Genomic DNA, 6,309 nt, shown 5'->3' with positions numbered 1-6,309 from the left:
CGACTTTCCATTTTGTACCACTTCTCTCCTGCTTTCACTTAATATTGATTTCGTATTCACAATCTCCGAATTTACCTCCTGTATTTTATCCTGGCCTTCCACTGAATTCACACTATTATCCATTCTTTCACTCAATGATTGCATTTCTTTTTCTTTATCAGTCTTAACTTGATTCTCAACAGTCGGTGTTTTCCTATGCACAGAAATTTTCTCTTCTAATTCTTTTTCATAAAATTTTCCCGCTTTTAATAATTGATCAGCGTGTCTTTTCATCAAAATTTCCGAATCTTCTGCTTTACATAAATAAGTTCTACAACCTGATTCCTTCTTAATGTAGGCTCTTTGCCAAATAGGTTTTGCGGGGTTTTTATAACTTCGTGCAAAGACTATTTCCCCGAGTTTGAAATCAACTTCGCGTTGACCCTTAAATTGCTCAAATTGCTTATCTCCAATTCTATCTCTTAATGAACCTGCCATAAAATCTAATCTTCTTTTCGCCTCTCTTCCTAACATTAATTTAGCCGGTGTCTCTCTCGTTGTCATATGTATTACATTTCTATACACAAGTAAATACCGGTTTATAATAGTCGTTAACCTAATTGGTGTACCCTTTGATTCTATTATTGCTTTTTTTATTCCTCGTTTCAAGGATCCGACCGCATTTTCTGCCAACCCATTAGTCGACGGATGATTCGATGTGTTATACCGTTTATTCTACAAAAATTTTCAAATTCCTCAGATGTAAATTGTCTACCATTATCCGATATTATAATTTGGGGTAAACCAAATCCCGCCAAACATTCCCTTAACTTTTCTATGGTACTAAAAGAATCCACCTTATCCATTACAAAAACTTCAGGCCATTTTGAGAAGGCGTCAATTATTAAAAGGAATGTTCTCCCTTCAAAAGGGCCTAGAAATCTATGTGAATTCTTTCGTAAGGGAAATTCGCTTCGCGGAATTTGATTAACGTTGCTTTTTCGGGTGTTACCCTGATCGACATGCAAGCCCTAAAACTCCTCACATAGCTCTCGATGTCTCTGTCTAAATTTGGCCACCAGAAATACCGACGAGCCATAAAGCATTCCTCTAGCAATAAAGATTGCAATTTAGTAGGCATTACTGCTCGATATCCCCACATGATAATACCTTTCTCCAAACTCAATTCGTTTTCCTCATTTGCAAATGGTTTCAATTCAGCACTAATGTTGTCAGGCCAACCATCCCTAATATATAAATAGACTTTACTTAATACTTTATCCGTTCTAGCCTCCTTCCTAATTCGATCTGCTGATACTGGTTAACGATCTTCTACGAGAAAATGAAAATAATCATAATTTTCTTTCTCCTCCTCACTCTTATTTAACGAAAGTCTAGATAAACTATCAGCACCTCCGTTCGACTCCCCTCGTATATACTGAAAACTGTACTGAAAACCACTCAAAAACAAGGCCCGCTGCCATTTGTGGAATTCCTTTATTTTCACCAAACAAAGCTTGTAGCGGTTTACGATCTGAGCGTAATACAAATTTATTTCCCAACAAGTATTGTTAAAACTTGTTTACGCCCCAAAAAATCGTTGAAGCTTCTTTGCGAATAACGGAATAGTTCTTTTCAGCTTCATGTAACACTCGGGAGGCAAAAGCAGTAGGTTTTTCAGAACCATCGGGTAAAATATGCAGAAGAACTGCCCCCAAACCTATTTTAGAAGCGTCACAAATCAATTTAATTGTTAATTCCGGATTGAAATATATTAAAAACCTTTCTGCTGACATCTCAATTTTAATTTGCTCAAAAGCCTCATCGCATTCATTGGACCACTCGAACTTCGTTTTCTTTAACAAATCATATAATGGAAATGACATTTCGAATAATTTTGAAACAAATTTTGCATAATAATTCACCATTCCAATAAAAGCTTCAACTTCTTGCATATTTGTTAGTTTACACACTTTTAAAATAGCTGACACCTTTTCCGGATCCTTCCTTAAACCTGTTTTATCAATAATGTGTCCTAAATATTTAATTTCAGCTTGAAAAGAATGAACATTCCTTAAAATTTAATTTTAATCCAGCTTCCATGAGACGGCGAAAAACTTCTTTTAAATTATTCGAATGCTCTTTCTTATTTTTTCCCGTTACTACAATATCGTCTAAAAAATTAATTACACCATTTGCCCCCTGCAAAACTTTGTCAATAATTTTTTGAAAAATTGAACATGCTGGCTTAACTCCAAAGGGTAATCTATTCACTACGAAAATTCCTTTGTGTGTACTCCAAGCTCTTTTCTTTTGACTCTTCACACAATTCCAATTGATTATAGGCTGCTGTAAAGTCTAACTTACAATTAGTAAATCTATCACCTCCACTAAGCGCTGCGAATAGTTCTTCAATTCTAGGCAAGGGATGCTTAACATCTTCAATGAAACGATTAACGGTAACTTTATAATCCGCACAAACTCTAATACTACCGTCAATTTTTAAAACAGGTACCAACGGTGTGCCCCAGAAACTATTATTCTTCAATGTTATAATACCATCTACCTCCATCTTATTCAAGTGTTCCTCTAATTTGCTTTTAAGAGCCAATGGAACTGCTCTAGGCTTAACAAAAATAGGTTCAACATTTTCCTTTAATTTAACATTGATTGTTTCATAGTCGTATAATCCTAACTTTTGATCAAATAGATTTGCAAATTCGTTCAACAGGACTTGAACTTCATCGTCAGCTTCTGCAGAATTAACGGAAGTAATGTAAAAACAAAATAATTTCATCAAATCTCTACCCAACAAGGGTCTTTTCCCTTCATCTACCACTAATAGCGTAGCACTAAATTTTCTTCCTTTAAAACACATAAAACAGCTGATTTCACCAACGGGTGATATTATACTACCATCGTACGTTCTTAATCTAATCGTTGTATTCTTTAATTCACAATGTAACAATTTGCTAATGTATAATTTTCTTGGAATTACCGACATACCAGCTCCAGAATCAATTTCAAACTCAACACGTTGACCTTCAACTTCTATTTCTACTAATTTTGGTCCATCAATATCCTTCCTACTAGACAACTTAAACATATCAAAAACTTCATTTCAATCACCGTCTTTAATCTCAAGATGGAAATTATTTGCTTTGGTTCCTTGAACCTTACGGCAAACTTTAGCTATATGACCTACTTTCTTACAAATTTTACAAGTATAATTTTTAAATTTAGACCTTGCAAAATTATGACTAACACCACCACAATAGTTGCACTTCAATTCCTTCGACGATTCTCTGTTTCTCTTGCCAAACTTCTTTTCTTCCCAATCTTTATTCATCTTGCCAAACTTCTGGTCTTGCCTCGTTTTGTTGACACGTATTTGGTGAATTTCAGTTTCCGATAACTTGGTTGCTGATGCCAATATAGCTTCCTTATTTCTCGCCGCATCGAGAATCACACTTAATGTTGCTGTCGGATCTTGCTCACATACTCTATCTAATATAGGCCCTCTTCTGAGACCAGTCACAAATTTATCTTTAATTTTATCATCCAACTGTGTCCCGAATTTACAATTAACCGCCTTACTTTTGATTCGAGCAAACCAATTATTAATACTTTACGATTCATTCAGCATCATCTTATAAATTTCAATGCGTTCTTTGAAAATTTACACTCTTGGAACGAATTGTTTTCTTAATATCTCACATAATTCCGTATAAGATTTAACAGCCGGTATCAGAGGATCACACAAGTCTTTCAAAATTTTGTAGGCATCTTGACCCACCAATGTTATTAATACAGGTACCTGGCGTTCTTCAGTCACATTATTCGCGAAAAAATATTGATTTAATCTTTCTTCATAAACACTCCAATCTTCTCCGATTTGAAATTCAGCCAAAGATCCAATAGCAGAACAAAAACTCACACTTGGTACCTGAGGACTGTTTATACTGGATATCTGAACTGCTTCTCTTTCCGTTATTAACCGCCGCTCCTCTACCAATTGTTGCTGTTGCAAATTTAATTGTTTTTGTTGAGCTGCCAGTTGTTGTTGCATTTGCATCTGTCTTTGATGCAGCTTTGATTTTTAATTTTCCTGCTCTTGGCGTCTTATTTCTAATAATTTCTGTTGTTCAATTAACTTCTTTTCTGCAATTCGCAGTTGAAATTGGGCAAACCAAGATATGATTTCGTTTTTTATATCATGGCAATCTAGAAAAGGGTTTGCCAGGTGTGGAAATTTTTCGATCAAAAACTTCTTACCGTTTACCTGGGATTCAAAAATAGCCGCATGATATGTTCTAAAAATCTGCTCCATTTTCAAGAAAAACAGATATGTTTCCGGGTGACAATAGAATAACGAATTATCCGTGTATGTTCTGAGTCGTGTCAGTTTTGCGTAACGATGTGGTAGGAAGTTTTGCATCGCCACAGTTGCTACACATTTACTACATACCTTTCGAGTTTTCCGGATACTTTCAACTAAATATCCAGCAACGTAATAGAAGGAGTTTATCTCCATAGTGCTTAGTTTTAATGAAACATGGGGTAGAATTGGAATAGTTGGTGTTGGAATCAAAGTATTACTTCGGGGATTCGCTTGAAAATCAAACAGATCACCCAATACACATCTTTCATCAATGTCATAGTTGCTATTACTCATATTAGTCATAAATTGTGGTACACAAATTAATCTCGGATCTTGTTGGAATTGTAACGCATCTGGTAATGGATGTTTCGACCGAATAACTGAGAATAAATTCTCACAGCAGTCCTGTGCAAGAAGTCCCGCCAGCAGATAGGGAGGATTTCTCTCACTCAAGAAATACTGAGCTAGCTCCGAAACAAATAATGTAGAAATGAGAATTTCAGTTTGTACCGGCTTCCAAGTAGGTTTGCTGCCAATTTGTAAACAACGAATTATGACCATCACCTTGTTTAGTGTATTGACAGCTTCATTGTAATTATCGATATTTGATAGGCTCAGTGCAACGCTGGGGTTTTGTGATGTCGTAAGGGTGAACCACCTTGAGATCATGTCGGTAAACCAGGCTGTGGTTGCATAAGCTTCATCGGTGCCAATATCTGCAAGCAATTGTAGACCAGCGCTGGTGATTCGACTGAATATATTTCTGGCTTTGTTGACTTTCATCATTGCAAACGTTTTTGAACCGTGTTAATCGTCATTCTGAATCTTTGCCGCTATAAAAACGTCGAAATTACTTTGGGCATCGATGAGCCCACTAAAATGATCGATCTGAAAGCCAAAGATCACTTTATTGTTCAGAATGGACGTCTTTAAATTTTTCAGGATATGAAGAACATCAGCCAAGAAATACAATCTCAGATTATTATCTATGGGATGTGGTATACTATTGCTGGTCTGTATTCCGGCCTGCACTTATGCTAAACGATGCCCATAATGCCCGACTCGCAGCACCCATGTCACATGTGATGCATGCGGGTCTACCTTCAGTCCACAAGACCAAGCTATCTCGATCAGTTCTAGTATAGGTTTGATCACTGTCCCATCGACTGAGTCGCCTGTAAAGAAATGAGCAACGATTTGTTTCCATGGTACCGTTAGTCCTTCCAACATGAAGACTAGAGCATGTGTTGCAATTCCTTGATGGGTAGAGTGACGTTACCAATATATTGATTTGTTGTAACATCGTGCACCTTAGTTGATTTAATGCTCATTTCATCAAATACTAGACTGCATTCTCTTTCATGATCGCGATCAACTGAAGAGAATTTGTTTTTCAAGAGTTCAACTATGTAGATACCATATCTATGATTCTAACGTTTTGACAAAGTTTCTATTTCTATCATTCCATAGGTGATACAAATGTGTGCCCCTGTGAGAGACAAATCTGTGCACCATCAAGAGTGAACCCTCTTATCGAACGAAATCACCACACTACATCTATGACCTTACCGACAGTTGCTCAATGAAACCGGTGACCAAAATTACAAGTTTTTTCCTCTACAATTATGTACTTGAAAAACTGACAATAAGACGATCTTTCGAAAGCGCGAACTCACAAATTGCAACGGGATTTTAAATGGCTTGAACTACTAATGTTCACTAGTATCCACCACAAGACAACGATTGGAATTCATAATTCAGACATCAGATGCATTAGAACTACTATCGCACTATCGTTAGTGTGGAAGAAAAAGAACGAATACAAGCAGTAAATTTAAAAAGATATTTATTATCTTTTGGGGGCAGCGCCGCCGGCCCCCGTTCAAGCAATATCACTATCTGTGGTAGTAGTGATAGACTGCAGGTGCCCGGTCGCCCCCTGGGCGGCG

This window comes from Athalia rosae, chromosome 8 (genome assembly GCF_917208135.1).
Source record: "Athalia rosae chromosome 8, iyAthRosa1.1, whole genome shotgun sequence".
Lineage (NCBI taxonomy): Eukaryota > Metazoa > Arthropoda > Insecta > Hymenoptera > Athaliidae > Athalia > Athalia rosae.
Note: the sequence above shows the minus strand (reverse complement) of the source record.